The sequence below is a fragment of the Ambystoma mexicanum genome, chromosome 7q (assembly GCF_040938575.1).
Source record: "Ambystoma mexicanum isolate Mex_15411 chromosome 7q, UKY_AmexF1_1, whole genome shotgun sequence".
NCBI lineage: Eukaryota > Metazoa > Chordata > Amphibia > Caudata > Ambystomatidae > Ambystoma > Ambystoma mexicanum.
Genome location: NC_090941.1, coordinates 1005210956 through 1005229294, shown reverse-complemented (window position 1 = coordinate 1005229294; position 18339 = coordinate 1005210956).

Here is an 18339-nt window from a genome sequence, read left to right as displayed (position 1 = left end):
CCAGGGTCACCCTCCAGCAGGCCCCCACTCATGTCACCCACCACCCCCACCCCCCAGCCACCAGGGTCACCCTCCACCAGGCCCCCACTCATGTCACCCACCACCCCCACCCCCCGGCCACCAGGGTCACCCTCCAGCAGGCCCCCACTCATGTCACCCACCACCCCCACCCCCCAGCCACCAGGGTCACCCTCCAGCAGGCCCCCACTCATGTCACCCACCACCCCCACCCCCCAGCCACCAGGGTCACCCTCCACCAGGCCCCCACTCATGTCACCCACCACCCCCACCCCCCGGCCACCAGGGGCACCCTCCACCAGGCCCCCACCCATGTCTCCCACCACCCCCCAGCCACCAGGGTCACCCTCCACCAGGCCCCCACTCATGTCACCCACCACCCCCACCCCCCAGCCACCAGGGTCACCCTCCACCAGGCCCCCACTCATGTCTCCCACCACCCCCACACCCCAGCAGTGCAGGGGCACCCTTCCCCAGGCCCCCACTCATGTCTACCACCACCCCCACCCCCACAGCCACCAGGGGCACCCTCCACCAGGCCCCCACCCATGTCTCCCACCACCCCCACCCCCCAGCCACCAGGGGCAGCCTCCACCAGGCCCCCACCCATGTCTCCCACCACCCCCACCCCCCAGCAGTGCAGGGGCACCCTCCACCAGGCCCCCACTCATGTCTACCACCACCCCCACCCCCCAGCAGTGCAGGGGCATCCTCCACCAGGCACCCACACATGTCCCCCTGCCCCCAGGTCCTGACGATACTCAATCATGGCAGTAATGGGCAGCATACCCAGCACAAACACCCAGGCAAGGATTGCATCCACCCACATAGTGAATGCAATTACATGATACAACCCCAATGGCAAGTCTGTAAATGAACACATGTCCGTCACACACACATACACAATGGGTGCAAGTGAATGTCAAAACCCATATCATGACATGTGTGAAACCAATGAGAAAATACCACAAGTGAAAGTTAAAAAAACATGTATTAAAGATGAAAAATAAGTAAAAAAATCAAACATACAACAATGGGGATAACAAAATAAATGGTCCATGTCCGAGAACAAATGTAAAAATAAAAAAAACAAAGTAATCCAAAAACAAATGTTGTCCAAAGCAAAATCATGTGGAAGTAAAATAATGAAAAACCATTTCCTCATGGTGAACACAATAATTAATAAAAAAAATGTTTCTTCAAAAAGCAAACTATATACACGAAAATTCCAGGGTCCATGAGCCCAACACCATAAATGAAACCTACTACTACCTAATGAAAATAATATATACAAAAAAGTGGCCATTGTCCGAGCGGTCCAAAAAAACAAAAATTAATAAAGGAAACCTAACACTAACTAACTAAATAACTATATACAAAGGCAGCGGGCAAGTCCTGCGGCTCACTCGGTGATGTTGCTGGCCAGGGCATCATCGAACTCCATGTCGATGTCCTGGAGGCGGGACTCTGTCCTGGCCCCGAGGTCTCGCAGGGATAACCCCATGTCCAGCTCAAACTCCCTGCGAGCTTCCTCGAGGCACTCAGCCCGCCTCAACGCCCGACGCATGGAGAACTCCGCCCTGACCATGATGAGCCGCTCCTCTTCCGCCCGCTGCCGCTCCGCACCTATCCGCTGGACCAACTGCTCCCACACGGAAGACACCACCATCCCAGGGTTGCCCTGCCCTCCGGCCGATGCCTGCCCCTCTGATCTTGAAGGCCCCGAGCCATGATGCCTCCCACGTCGAGCCTGCTGCTGCCTCCGACGCCACTGCCTCTGCCAGCACGACGGCATCCAGGCTGATGGAAACCACCGACGCCGTCGTGCACGTGCCCTGCCTGATGATGCTGTCACATCTTCCATCTACTGGGGTCCAGTTGCTGTGTTGTCCACCCCTGCTGGACCTCCGACTCCCAACTGTGGCAGGGATGGGATCCCCACCGAGCTGGCTGCATTGGTCGGGGCAGGTCCACAGGGGGCCCTGGTGGCATCTGGGCCGGAAGACGGCCAGGAGAACGACTGGTGTATAGCCTGCACAGAGGAGGAGAGGGCCGCCAGATTGGACAACACATGCAGGAAACCCCCGAACATGGCCGATCCCAATTGGGCCACGTCGGCACGGTGCACTTTGTGATGACGTGCGTCCTCCTCCCGGGAAGCACGCACGGCATCACGAATCACAGCCGTGCGCATCGCGACCCCAATCAGGACCTTCTCCACACGGCCAGGGGTTCCCACGTCCGCAGGTGGAGGGGAGTCAGGTGACATGGACATCCCCTCTACCTGCGGACGGGCCTGGGACGGGGCATCCCTGCTGGTGCATGGTGGTGCACTCACAGGGTCAGGGACAGCGACATGCACAGGCCCCTCCACGGTGACCTGTGCTGCCTCCTGCCCCTGGCCCTGGACTGCACCACTTGCACCAGCAGGGATGCCCCCACCAGGCCCCATGTGTGCCCCAGTGGCGGCCTCCTCCTCCTCTGTGCAAACCACCAACCTGGATGGCTCCTCACCGTCTCCCACCGTAGCAGGCCCCTGTGGGGGCTCACCCACCCCTTCCGCTGCAGCCGTGGGGGCATCCCCGCCGCCTTGCTCCACAGCGCCGTCTCCGCCCTCTTCTTCACTAGCCGCTGCGTAGAGGGAGACAAAGAACACAAGCATCAGGGCACTGTACAATGGTCCCCTAGACAGGAAGCAATAGCAGATGAGCACCACTGTCAAAGTACACTTCCATCATGTCCCTCCACAACACATGGGTCAGTCCAGGCAAAACACACACAGTAACAGGCATGGTGCATGCCATGGACATTTCCATGCATGTCCAATGGACTCTTGAAACATTCAATGATATGTAACTCACATGCATCATGGCTCATGCCTATCACATGCACACACTTCACCTCAGTCACATCCATCTGGGCCCAAACACACCAAACACAGCGGATACAAGGGTAATTTGCCTGCTTCACTGAATCTGTGCATTGTCACACACATGTGTCATGCATCCATGGCATGCACAAGTCACAGACACGCAGGTCAGGCACACAGACATGGCTACCATATATGTACCTGGCATCAGCACCCATCCCTCACCCCCACCCATGTCCAGGTACAGAGACTGGCATGCTCTCATGTTCAAAATCTGCATAGGGCTCCCCATGCGGCATTTGAACACATGCAACAACCATGTGGGTCACACATCACTGGTCGCACATGCATTACCATGATGTCCCTGCACACATACATGCATACATGGCCTATGGCACACATACAGGCAAGTATCATAGAACCAGCACACCGCAACATGCCCTGTCTCACACAGTAATGCTTGGACACTTACCGCTCAACTCCAGACGGGCCTCCCTCTCAAGGATCTGGGCGTGGAGCGCTGGGCGTATGCGTTCCAGGACCCTCATCTGGATGGAACTCATGCGGCCCCGGCCCCCCTCCATGAGGCCCCGGGCCTTCACAAGGGTCCTGGACCTCAAGTCCTCCCAGCGCTTCTTGATCTTCAGGACGTTGCGGGTTGCCACCCCCTCCGCGTTGATGGCAACCACACAGTCGGCCCAGATCCTCTCCCGTCCTTCCTTGCTGGCGCGGGACGATCCAAAGAGGGCATCATACTGCCCCAGGACATGCTCCACCAGGACACCAACTTCGGTGTCAGTGAAGCTGGTGCCCCTCTGCCCCTCTGGCCTGGGGTTGCCACTGGTGCCAGATGTGGAAGTGCCCGACATGGCAACCCCAGAGGCAGGTGTGGGTGGGCAACTGGGTCCTGGGGCTGGGCTGTGGAGTGATGTAATCCCAGTCGGGAGTCTTCAGTTCCAGCAGGGGTGGACACAGCAACTGGACCCCTGCAGATGGCTGATGTGCAGGCACCAAATGGCAAGGCACGGTGGCAGCAGGCAGGCAGGCAGGCAGGCAGCAGCAGATGGCACGTGGGAGGCTGCTCGGGGCACTGGGGGGCAGTAACTCAGCCTTCTGGGCAGGAGCGTGGTCTTCCGTGTGTTTTCGCGTGGCCAGCTTGATACGGAGTGATTTGGCACGTGAAAATCCTGCACGTCAGTGTGAAATCCGAGGAAAGGCCCTTAAGCGCGTCAGCACGCATACGCAATTCTATTGGACCAGAGTCCCTCAGCGCGTAAGCGCGTCTGTGACGTGACCCGCACGGGTGTTCCCCACTCAGCACGTGATGACAGAGCACACGTGGAAATACTGCACGTCAGAGTGTCATCGCGTGTAATTGGACAAAAGTGCGCGTACACGCGATTGGCCTATGTACGTGTATTTCATGGGTGCGCGGGCACTTACACACGCAAGTACGTCAGCGAACCTGTATCCCGTGGTGCGTGTGAATTTCCACATTGCTATTGGACTGGGAACTGGATTCCAGGGGTGCGCGGGTCACACGCTCGCCTAGAACACGCGCAAAGCATAAATTTGCGCACTTTAACAATAACAAGCTCAGACGCCAGGATGAACATACCGTTCCTAGCAGCAGTGGCAGTGGGCTACCAAAGGAGGAGGAGGAGGATAGTCAGGGCCAGAATATTCACACCCAGAACCAGCCTTTTCGGGATGCCTGATGACCAGGTGTATGGGAGGTACAGGTTTCCACCACACATTATACTGGACCTGGTGAGTGAGTGGGAGGATGACCTCACATTACCCACCCTGTGCTCCCAAGCACTCAGCCCCCTGGAGAAGGTCCTCAATGTACTGCACTTCTTAGCCACTGGATCATTTCAGCGGACAAGTGCCATAGTGGGTGGGGTGTCACAGGCCACCCAGTCACCCTGCCTACACCAGGTCTTGAACATCATCACTGCACGCCCATCAGTCCGCAGGCACATATACCTGCCCAGAACACCTGCAGAAAGGCATGCTGCCGCCCTGGATTTTTACGGTGTGGCACGATTCCCCAAAGTGCTAGGTGCCATCGACTGCACCCATGTGGCTCTACGTCCCCGCAGGGCATCTGAGCACATCTATAGGAACCGCAAGCACTGGCATTCCATCAACGTGCAGGTAGCATGTAATGCCAAGGGAATCATCACCTCAGTATCTGCCAACTATCCCGGCTCCACCCACGACAGCTTCATTTACCGAATGTCCACCCTAAGCCGGGACCTAGAAGCTGGGCGGCATGGCGATACATGGCTGCTTGGTGAGTATGTATGCCACTGCACATGCATGCATGTTGGATACTGAGCAAGGTCACAACCCCACCAATGATACCAATCACCACCTCCACAGGGGACAGTGCCTACCCTCTCAGCCCCCACATGATGACGCCAATTCGGAACCCCACCACGCCACCCGAGGTAAGATATAACACAGCCCACATTACGACCCGGGGCATAGTGGAGCGGACATTCGGAGTGCTAAAGTCACGCTTTCGCTCCCTTGACCGTTCTGGCGGGCAGCTGTTATACGCTCCCCCAGTAGTGTGCAGGATCATAGTGGCAGCATGTGTCCTGCACAACGTTGCAACACGCCGGGGCTTGGCCGTGGACATGGTGGTGGCCCCACATCCCCAACCACATGCACAGCCGCTGCGCATGGGAGGGGAAAGGGCACGGGGGGAGGCAGCCCGTACACAGCTAGTGGCTAATTACTTAACATAGAAATCACACCCCTGTGGAGTGCACACTGCCCTGGCACATTCCATCTGACAATCAATGATGACTCAACCTGACACTGATCCTGAATGTCTGGAGAATGAACCGTGAATACCATATCAGCCTGAGATTGTTCACCTGGAAGTGTCACAATGTGTGCATCCCTACCCACACAGACACCACCAATGCAGTTTTGTGAAGTTACACATTCAAGCAGCTAAAATGAATACCCACTTGCAAAATGCAACAAGAGGACAGTGCCATGTCAGCCAACCCAACCCCAGCACCGCCACACGACACACCATGCCATGTCATGCTAATTGCAGGTAAACAAAGTAATCCCCACAACATGACACTAGTGTCACTATGTACAGTGTCCCTATTAGAAACCTGCAACACCTGAAATGCTCACAGCAATGCCGGACCAACAACATACTTGAGCACGTACTACCATTAACATGACATCACAAATGTTACATATTAGTAGTCTCACCACCTGGAAATGCCTGCACTCCCACCACTACCAACTGTGCAGTGTTGGCGCCATGTAGAGTTGTAGGTGCACTGCTGCCAACATGGACCCCATCTCCAGACTAGAGGTCCTTGTGTAGACATGAGGAAGGGACCTGCAAATTGGGAGGTAGACACAGAAGAAGAGTTACACATCAATGCAACATGCAGTGTACAACACAACAGCAATATGCACTAGGAATGTATACACAGTATTGACTACAGACTGCCCACACAGCTCATGGGAGTCCAACGTCACTGTGTAATTCACTGTCACTTGGGCACACCCTTTGCAAGCCCATGGAAACGGGAAGCAGGAGGGGTGTGTGTGACTCAAACCCAAGCATCTGAACCAAATACATTACAAGCCTGCATGTGCCCAGCCACAATGCAGCGTATGCCCACAGGAACCACGGAAGCCAACAAATCGTCCCAAAAAAATTGGGAATAAAAGAAATCAAAATAAAAATAAAAATAAGAAACAATCAAAAATGGCCATTGATGGGCCCGGGGGGGTTGGGGAGGCCACCCAGGAGGTCCGAGGACAGGATGCACACCAGAACCCACCTGCGTGGATCCTGGGAAGATAAAACACCTCCATGGGCTCATGGCCCACACGGCTACCCTATTGTGGGAGTATCACTGCTGTCGCTATTATCACCCTGTGCAGCTGCATCCGGAGGTGGTTGCACTATGGGAGGCAGCCCACGCAAGGCCCTAGTCTGCTCCTCCATGGCTGCAAGCATGCGGGTGTGGTAGGTCTGGTTCTGGAGGATGAGTGTGCGGAGGTCCCCATGCAACAACTCACGGGATGCCCGGACCTCCGCCCTCGTTGCCTGCATCTCAGCTGAGAGCGTACGGGTGAGACGCTCCAGCTGCTGTTCTGTCCTTTGGTGTGTTGAAGCCTCAAGCTCAACAAGAGTCGTCCTGAGGTGAAGGAGCTCCTGCCTCAGGGCTTCCCTGTGGCCCTGGGACTCAATGGAGATGGCCTCCTGCAGAGTCGCCAGTGCCGCCCGCCTGTCCCTGTTGGACCCCAACATGTCCTCCCTGTGTGACTGGCAGATGGAGTCGGTTGCCTGCTCTAGTCGCTCCATCAGCCTTTCTGGGGGGACAATGGAAGTGGCCACCCTATCCATGGCCTGAGCCATCATCTCGGATGATGCAGCCTGTTGGGTTGCCATACCGTAAATGGATTGCTCCCATGCGGCACCACACCTGTCTGGGGCAAGGCGAACTGCGCCTTGCTGTGCCGGCACTGCCTGAGGCTGCAGGACTGCATTCCCCCTCTGATCTGCTGGCCCAGGAACAGGATCAGATGTCGCGGAGTGTGACCCTGCATCCGTAACCACCGAAGGCGTAGCTGCCAACACTGACATCCCCATGGAGGGTTCTGACCCTGGTGCTGGTGGGTGAGACAGAACAGAATCCCTCCCTGGAACACTCACCTGCGACGGCACGTAGGTCTCATCCGAATCAACACCTGAGTACAGCTCGGGGGAGGTGCAGCCAGAGACACCCCTTGAGAGCACGACCTGCAGCACTTGTGGGTTCTCCCCCACCACCACACCACGTCCCTCACTGGTGGTTGGTCGGCCCTCGGACCCCTCCTGGGTCTGCACCATCTCCACAACCCCAGCAGTATCAGGTGCGTCTTCCCCTGCAAAGACATGAAAACAAAGAAATGGAAACAGGCATTAGCACCATGGCACACAATGAGGGCTGAGAAGAAAGAGAACCAGTACTTGATTGACACATGTCCCACATGACTAAAACCCTCCCATGCATGCACCCTCACTGCGTATGAAGTGCAGGCAAATGGCACACACTGATGACACCAAGATGGAAGATGAACACATTTTCTGCATGCTGCCTGGCAGTGGCATCACACATTGGCCTGTGATTGCCAGGTGAAACACACATGCCATCACACAGATGGCATGTACCATTGCTATTGAGTGAAGATGGAGAGGAGGGCAGCACCTATTCATTCAGTCCAGTTCCCGCATGTAATCGCTTTTCTAATTCTAACAGGTCAGATTTTTCACCTGGAGCTGCCAGTCTGAAATGGTCCAATTGCACAGGGACATGTGTGTACAAATGATATCCAGGTAACAAAGTCACTCCACTTTACCATAGCCATGTCAGACATGTGACTAGTGGACAGCGACATGCCTAGTGAAAGTGGTGGAATGCAAACAAACTGACTGAATGAACAGTGAAAAATAAGCAACTATGTTGTGGCAAGGTGACACTTCAAGGGCAACTGGCGTGCAGTTGGGCTAGATGTCTACTGTTGGCAGAAGGGATACTGCTATGGCCAAATGCAGCTGCGCAGGAAGTATTGCATGAAGCACATGGCTGACCCATACGACTCAGGCGCACACACTCTCACCTGGCACACAAACAGAAGCCCTCACACACACACCATGCACATGGATGACACACACATGCATGTGCACTCACCGGACAATGCCTCGTAATCAGCCAGATCTCCCACGCCTTGGATCTGTTCCTCCGTGACGTAGGTCCCAGCGACTGACTCATGTGGAGTGAGTTCCATGTCTACTACTGGAGACCCACCTCCAGTCACTAGAGTTGCGGCATGACTTGAGGCCAGCTTACTCTTTGCCCTGCGCTTTAGGTCATTCCAGCGCTTATAGCAATCATTGGCTGTGCGCCTCACGATTCCAAGGGCACTTACGATGTCCGCAACGGTCTGCCAGTGTGCCTGGCGTTGTGCAGGTGTGGTCTTGGATCCTGCAACAATGACCATCTCGTTGTCATGTCCGGACACATACTCGACAAGTGCATTCAGTTTGTCATCCGTGAAGCTGGGCTTCCTGGATGGGCCGGACTGTGTAGCCGTGTCTGGGGCATCAGCCTGTGCCGGACGAGCACTCTTCCTCTTCCGCTTCGAAGGTGGTGGTGATCCTGAGTGTCCTGCGCCGCTCTGGACACTAGGGGCAGGAGCCCTGGTGGACTCTGTATCAGGAGTGTGGGATTGCACACTCAGCATGGGAGTTGGTGCAGGCATTGGCTCTAGTGTGATGGTGTCAGGGGGAATGTCAGCAGCATGGACTAGGACCGACACTGTCCTGGCTGGGTGTGTGAGGGCTGGGGTGGATGGAGCCGCAGCTGCCCCTGCAGCCTCTCCGCCCTGCCTCCTTGGTGCAGCAGATGACCTTGCTGGCCCAGATGCACGTGGCATGGTGACATCAACGTGCACCAGCGCACGTGTCATAGGCCTGCTGACCTGGAAGTCAGCCATGGAGTCAGCCAGATCTGGTGCCACAATGGGCTGGTCCAACAAGGGCTGAGCATGGATGGTGTCAGCCACATCAGCCTCAACGGGAGGGGGGGGGAATTATGGGTGCCCTTGACTGGTCCTCCACACATGGGGGGACAGGCTCACCCTGCAAGTAACGACCACGTCCCCTACCGGATCCACCACGGCCACCACTTGTGGCTCTTCCACCTTTGCCACCCTTACGGAATCCTCGCCTCCCAGCCATGGCACTGATGTAAATGTGCGTATGGGAGTGGCTGGAAACTATTGTCCTGGGCAATTGGGGGTCAAAGGGGTTGGGTACCAGATGGTAATTGTACCCTAGTGCTCTTGCAAGGCTGATTGTAACCCCTGGGGAAAGATGACGGGTCACGCTACGCACAGGAGCCCCAAAAAAGGGAGATGACGTGCACGCAACCCCTCCTAGACCACGTGTGCAGAAAGAAAAACCTGCACTACGCTGTGGCACCCAGTAACACAAGAATGAACGTGTGCGTGTCACACGCAGCCTAGAATGACCTCTGAAGGGGTAGGCTACACACGGGGCAAGCACAGATGTTAGATACGTGCGTGACTCACCGTGTGCCTGGTAAACGAGCGTGTAAAAGGAGCACGTTTGGTTGGCAACACCCCCGCCAAAAGAAGATTTGTACGCTGTCTGAGGAGACAGGACAACAGTAGAAGGGAACACTGTTTGAGGGAACAGGCCCAGGTAAACCAGTAAAAGCGAAAAAAGAGAAAAAGCTGTCAGAGGTAACATGGAATACGAACTTGAAACGCCGTGAAGTAAATCGCATGTGAAACGACAAGAAGTACAGAATTCACCCACTCGCTCTCCACGAAAAGCACGTACAAGGAAAACGTGTTCTACACATACCTTTTATACAGGGCCACACGTCCAGCGTCACTTACGCGGCGTGTACGCGCTAGGGCCATTTCCACCAATTACACGCTTTGTCACTTCTGCGTGTAGGGACATTTCCACCAATTACACGCTTTGTCACTTCTGCGTGTAGGGCCATTTCCACCAATTACACGCTTTGTCACTTCTGCGTGTAGGGCCATTTCCACCAATCACACGCTTTGTCACTTCTGCGTGTAGGGCCATTTCCACCAATCACACGCGATTACACTCTGACGTGCAGTCTTTCCACGTGTGCTCTGTCATCACGTGCTGTGTGGGAAACACCCGTGCGGGTCACGTCACAGACGCGCTTACGCGCTGAGGGCCTTTCCTCGGTTTTCACGCTGACGTGCAGGATTTTCACGTGCCAAATCACTCCGTACCAAGCTGGCCACGCCTACGCACACGGAATACCACGCTCCTGCCCGGAAGGCCGAACTACTGCCCCCCAGAGCCCCGAGCACGCTCCCACCTGCTGCTGCCTGACTGCCTGCTGCCCCTGCACTGCTGGGGGGTGGGGGTGGTGGGGGACATGGGTGGGGGCCTGGTGGAGGGTGCCCCTGGTGGCGGGGGGGTGGGGGTGATAGGGGACATGGGTGGGGGCCTGGTGGAGGGTGCCCCTGGTGGCGGGGGGGTGGGGGTGATAGGGGACATGAGTGGGGGCCTGGTGGAGGGTGCCCCTGCACTGCTGGGTGGTGGGGGTGATAGGGGACATGGGTGGGGGCCTGGTGGAGGGTGCCCCTGGTGGCGGGGGGGTGGGGGTGATAGGAGACATGAGTGGGGGCCTGGTGGAGGGTGCCCCTGGTGGCTGGGGGGTGGGGGTGGTGGGAGACATGAGTGGGGGCCTGGTGGAGGGTGCCCCTGCACTGCTGGGGGGTGGGGGTGATAGGGGACATGGGTGGGGGCCTGGTGGAGGGTGCCCCTGGTGGCGGGGGTGTGGGGGTGATAGGGGACATGAGTGGGGGCCTGGTGGAGGGTGCCCCTGGTGGCTGGGGGGTGGGGGTGGTGGGAGACATGAGTGGGGGCCTGGTGGAGGGTGCCCCTGCACTGCTGGGGGGTGGGGGTGATAGGGGACATGGGTGGGGGCCTGGTGGAGGGTGCCCCTGGTGGCAGGGGGGTGGGGGTGATAGGGGACATGAGTGGGGGCCTGGTGGAGGGTGCCCCTGGTGGCTGGGGGGTGGGGGTGGTGGGAGACATGAGTGGGGGCCTGGTGGAGGGTGCCCCTGCACTGCTGGGGGGTGGGGGTGATAGGGGACATGGGTGGGGGCCTGGTGGAGGGTGCCCCTGGATGCTGGGGGGTGGGGGTGTTGGGAGACATGGGTGGGGGCCTGGTGGAGGGTGCCCCTGGTGGCGGGGGGGTGGGTGTGATAGGGGACATGGGTGGGGGCCTGGTGGAGGGTGCCCCTGGATGCTGGGGGGTGGGGGTGTTGGGAGACATGGGTGGGGGCCTGGTGGAGGGTGCCCCTGGTGGCTGGGGGTGGGGTGATAGGGGACATGGGTGGGGGCCTGGTGGAGGGTGCCCCTGGTGGCGGGGGGGTGGGAGTGATAGGGGACATGAGTGGGGGCCTGGTGGAGGCTGCCCCTGCACTGCTGGGGGGTGGGGGTGCAGGGGGACATGAGCAGGTGTGCAGGGTAGTCCCCTGTTTTGTGGGCTGCCTGCAGGGGCCGTGGAGGGTATACAGGGAACACCTGTGAGGACCCACCCAGCCTAATTGCGTGTGATAATTCCTGCACACCCCTGTAATACACGTACCTGGCCAAATCGCATGTGAGAATTCCCGCGCACCCCTGTAATACACGTACCCTGGCCAATCGCGTGTAGAACTTCCCACGCACCCCTGTAATACACGTACCAGGCCAAATCGCGTGTGATAATTCCCGCGCACCCCTGTAATACACGTACCTGGCCAAATCGCATGTGAGAATTCCCGCGCACCCCTGTAATACACGTACCCAGCCGAATCGCGTGTAGAACTTCCCGCACACCCCTGTAATACACGTACCCTGGCCAATCGCGTGTAGAACTTCCCACGCACCCCTGTAATACACGTACCAAGCCAAATCGCGTGTGATAATTCCCGCGCACCCCTGTAATTCACGTACCCTGGCCAATCGCGTGTAGAACTTCCCACGCACCCCTGTAATACACGTACCAGGCCAAATCGCGTGTGATAATTCCCGCGCACCCCTGTAATACACGTACCTGGCCAAATCGCATGTGAGAATTCCCGCGCACCCCTGTAATACACGTACCCAGCCGAATCGCTGTAGAACTTCCCGCACACCACTGTAATACACGTACCTGGCCAAATCGCATGTGAGAATTCCCGCGCACCCCTGTAATACACGTACCCTGGCCAATCGCGTGTAGAACTTCCCACGCACCCCTGTAATACACGTACCAGGCCAAATCGCGTGTGATAATTCCCGCGCACCCCTGTAATACACGTACCTGGCCAAATCGCATGTGAGAATTACCGCGCACCCCTGTAATACACGTACCCAGCCGAATCGCGTGTAGAACTTCCCGCACACCCCTGTAATACACGTACCCTGGCCAACCGCATGTAGAACTTCCCGCGTACCCCTGTAATACACGTACCCTGGCTAATCGCGTGTATGACTTCACGCGTACCCCTGATATGCACGTTACCCGCTTTGCGTTCCTTGTTTGGCAGCCCTGTAGACTGGTCCAGGGTTAGCGCAGCCCTTTGCGATGATTTAGCGATTTTGATGGCTTTTCCTTGTGCGAGGGCGTTCCTGGGGGCGTTACTGGCGCTGCTGCAGGGTCGCTGCGATACTCTGCGCCACGGCTGGTTTGGGAGCCTGAAATCCATGAATACGCTGTGCGCGGAAATCGGTTTTAGCGCACGTGCCTGGCGCAGACAATCGCACGCGGACACTCTGCGCCAGCCGCTTGCGACACTTTTCTGCGAAATTCTATGAATTACCCTGTGTATCTTTATCAGTGGGTCATATTTTCAGTTGGGGCTGCCTGCTCCTAACGTTTTTTAATGCAAAATCTGTTTTACTCTATATTTCATCATAGCAACATGGGACATTGACATAAAGAGTTCTGGGAACCCCCAGCCAAGAAGTGCATCTGGATATAAGGTAAGAATATGTGTTGTCATTTTTCATAAACTTATAAATAATAATAATGTTATCAATTATTTAAAAAATCATAGGAAATCAAATTCGGGCTCATATGATAGATGAATATGTCATGATCATAACCCATATCTCTGTTTCTATCTAGATGATATGCTAGTGGATGTATAAGAACAAGTCATTTCTAATGCATGAATAGTGTTGATTTAAATAGTGCATCATATCCTTGCAATAGATTTACAGCCTTAAGATTAATTTCTTAGATTTATGAAACCCTGTGTTCCGCATGATGAGTCTTGCAGACAGCTCTGGCCAGCTTTATTGCCTTAACTGATGTCAAAGGTGATACTTTAAATGCTGCCATGTGTTATTTGAGGCCGGGCTTTAGGGTTAAAAGGCTAGATGGTTATATGAACAGTCCTAATTCTTATCTGATAAGCACACCACATTTCAGCATCTACTAGAATTTTAAATGTTTTTATTGCAGATTTGTCCTTGTAAGGAGCTCATACGACTGGGAGCATCTCCTGAACCTGGAGGGATGTTCAAATAGCCCATTTTATTTCTGTGCACCTAATGTGCATTCATGGTAACAGGCAATACATCTTTCCACTCTGAAGGACCAAGGTAACTCTCAAGGGAATCTGAATTCTACCCACCACAGCAAGGCTGAATTGAAAAAGAGTTTAGCTTTTAGTCAGGTTAGAAAAAGAAACAGCAAAACACGCATTGGCTAAGCCACCTCAAGATACAATATGATTTTGTATGCATGAAAGGCACATTCATTTCTATTGTATTGAGGGAGTGTAGGCCATTCTTATCAGAAACTTTACAATGACTTCACTCCTTCTTGTCTAACATGTACAACCCATGAGACACATTGTAAACAAAAGTCACCTTTTAATTTCTTCATGATTGCCTACTTGTGATCCATTTGAAAAACCATGCAAGCAAGCTTTTGAAATTAAAGATGGTTTGCTTTCCTGGTTGAACAACATTTTCTTGTTTGCTTATCAGCATTTCTCACTGCATTTACATTTCTTCAAGTGTAGCAGAAAACAAAAAACTTAAACTTACTCAAAATCTTGTTTTTGGGTCTTAAAGACCATTTCACATTATAATTTGGTATTATCCCTAATATGTGGCAAACTCTGGGTCGTTTGACGGGGGCATCATCCCTCAGATGCATTTTTGCTGTGGTAGTTTGTGAAAAACATAAAAAGAAAGAAGTGATGTATTATTTTAGCATTTCTTCACTTTAAATGAAGGTTTATGCTATGCCTACTGTTAGGTGCTGTCTATTACATGAGGTGACATCTGCTTGCCATATCGGTGCCATAATTCTCCATAGAGTTGAATCGTATACACTATACTTGAAGGAAACAGGGCAGCTTCTCAAGTTCTCATGCTTTATTTGATTGTTTTTGGGTTCTATATATCTTCACAGATCGTTTGAAGATTCATTTGGCAGAGGGCATGAAACATACAACCTGCTGGCTTATACTGCTATCTGCATGTGGCATGGTATAGAGGGCATTGTTCTGGGTCATGCCAGTCATTTATTTAGTCCATGAAAGGCAGACAGTTGGGATACAGCACCAAGTGGGGCAACTCTGGGGCAACTAACAACATGGCTGAGCTTTTCAAATTCTGCAAGGAACTCGCCAAACCTATTGCAGTCTCCTCCTCTCCTCTTCCCTCCCAGGCCCTCTGCACTGCATTTGCCTCCCGCATATACACCAAAACTCAGGACATCCTGTCCTCACTGTCATCTACTCCCCCTCCCCACCAGCCCTCTTCTCTTGCCTCCCTTGTCCCCCCTCTCCCCACCTATTCTCGCCTTCTTCTGTCCCATTGCACCAGATAAGGTCTCTAGAGTAGTCCACTCCATGAAAGTCTCTTCCAATCAGGTGCTCCCCTGCTCTTCCACAACTATCAAGGACAACATCTCCTCTCTCACCCCATCCTTGGCTCACCTCTGCAGCCACTCCTTTGCCACTGGTTCTTTCCCTCAACTCCTCAAGCACTCTCTTGTGCACCCTCTCCTAAAAAAGACATCTCCAGCCTCTTCATGACTGGCTAACTATCGCCCTATCTCTTTCACTCCTTTCTTGGGAAAACTCATGGAGAAGTTGGTCACCCCCCAACTGACTCACCAGGCCAAATCAACTAGCTGCCTCAACGACCACCAGTCTGGCTTCAGAGCATTGAGAGGCACGAAAACTGCTCTCCTGATAACCCGTGAAGACCTGCTCTTAAACCTGGGTTCAAACTCCCCCTCTATTCTGATCCTTCTCGATCTTTCTTCGGCCTTTGACACAGTCAATCATGCCATTCTCATAAATTGTCTACGTGATACCCTAGGCATTAGAGACCGGGCACTGGCATGGCTGACTTCCTTCCTTTCAAACCAGCCCTTGCAAGTGAAATTGGGCCCTGTCCTTTCCTCCACCTCATACTCTACCTGTGGCGTCCCTCAGGGGTCTATCCTATCGCCATGGCTTTTCAACATCTACCTTGCCCCTCTTGCCCACTTGATCTCCACCTTCTCTCCTCACTTGCAGTGTTATGCTGGTGACACTCATATTTCCTTCCATCCATCCTATACCTCTTGCCCTTCCTCTCTCATTCCTGAATGAGTTACCGCTATTCAGGCATGTTGCTCCACCAATGATCTCTGCCTTAATGCCAGTAAGCCAGAGGTCCTTCTCATTGGGACACCTGCTCCCTGCCTCCCCACCGCCACTCACTGGCCACCCTCTTTGGGTCCCCTCCCCTCACCCTCTTGTGGGCTAAAATTCTTGGGGTCATCTTTGAATGCTCTCTCTCCTACTCTCTGCACATCACGGACTTTCAGCTCCTCCTCCTCAGAGGTATTCTCACTTTCCTCACCTTTTCCCTGAAGCCCAATGTCTACAGACCTCTGGTTCTCTCTAGGCTAGACTACTGCAAGAGCCTCTTCCTCAATTTGCCTCTTTCTTCCCTTCACCCTCTTCAACTTATCCATAATAGGGCTGCAAGATTTATCCTTGGTCTCAAGCCCAAGGAACGCATCTCTCCAGCCCTAAAATCATTCCACTGGCTCCCGGTGACCGCAAGGATCAAAGTCAAGACCCTTTGTATCATCAATAAGGCTGTCTGGGGCCTAGGACTTCGCTACATACAGCTTTCTCTCCCTAAATACCTCTCTGCTAGAGTTCTCCAGTTATCTAGCTCCAACTCTCTGCAAGTCAGACGCTTCTCCAAGTAGAGAGTGGGAGGTAGATCCCTTTCCTCGACAGGAGCCTCCCTCTGGAATGGCCCCCCTGCACCCCTCAAACTTGGGACTGATCTTCCTAAATTCTGGAAACTTCTCAAGTCTTTCCTTTTCTCCTCCTCCTTCCTTCCCCCCTCCCGTGCTAATTGTCCCTCTGCAACTCTGACTGGTTCCTAGTCACTTATGAGTGTCTCAGGGGCTAGGCCCTCCTTGACAAGTCCCTCCTCAACATCCCTACCAGCACTTGCCCTCGAGCACCCTTCCAGGACTAGCCTGAATATGGTCCAACCCATCCATCACACTTTTCCCTCTCCCACTTGCCCTGCACTTGCCCTTTGGCTCCTCTCAGCACTTATTCAGCCGTCTGGCCCCCCCACTCCTGTACTTCCCCCCTCAGCCACGCTCTGTACCCTCCCCATCCCTGCCCCCCTCCTCCACCTGCCGTTGCACTTATTGTCTCTGCTCTTGCATGGTAAGAATGTCACAAGACTTAGTACGACCGTAACAGTTGGTTTTTTCCCTATGTAACCCCCCATCACCCCTTTTTTTTGTCTTCTGGCACCTGGAAACGCTTGTGTATAGGCGCCAGACAAATGTTCAATAAATAAATAAAAATAAGTGTCTCAAGCACTTCAAGCATCCCAGGTCTCAGAGCTCATAGAGGGATAAAATCTCCCCAAACCTTAGTACCATTAGATTTGCATAAAGCTGACTCTTGTTGGCAACTGAATGATTTTACACAAATAAATGCATGGAGTCTGGGTTGCAGGAGGAGAGAAATGTTTCAACCAAAAGAAATGGTAACTGTGAGGAACCAGGAATGAGACACAGACACATAGGACTGAGTGATTGCCATAAATATTTATTCAAAATAAAAGGGGTTGGGAAATGCCTCACTATCCCTAGTCTGGGATGTATTTCCCTACCTCAACCAAGAACTAAGGGTCTGCACTGTATCAAGATGTCCAAAGCAAAATGTCCTGTGTCTGAAGTCCTATTCTAGCCCTCACATTCTAAAAGTAAAGGTGTTAAGGGTATTTTCTTTTGGCCTTGAAAGTGCACAAAGCTTCAAAAGGAAAGTATAACTACAACAAAAAGCTTCCAGGTAGTTAGTGTTCACAGTTTCAGGGGATGCCTCCCTTCCCCAGGTATCTCTATCTCTCCACCAAAACAACAGTTCAAAAAGAATAACCAAGCTCAAGAAGACAACTCCTTCCCATTGATATCTGCAATTCGCTCCACAGATTTGGCTTTGCCTGGTGTACTTTCCTACCAGGGCTTTCTTCGACAGTTCAGTCAATTCACAATACCAAGGGCAAGCGTCTTCCTTAGGATTCTCGTTAAACACTTGGCATAACCTGGTATACTGTGCTGCCAGGGCTTTTTAAAACACTTGTCTTATTTCACAATCCCAAGGCCATGTGTCTTCCTGAGGAATAAACACTTGACTTTGCCTGGTATACTCTCCTGCCAGGGCTTTCTTTAACACAACTTCTTCTCGATATGGATATGAATACCAGACTTGCAACCTTTTCAGACATTCAACATCCATTAGGTTGAAGACCCCTCCTTGCAACAGTCTCTGTCTTTCAGGACTTCTTGCCCTTCGCAAGCAGTTTTTCAGCTCTTTTC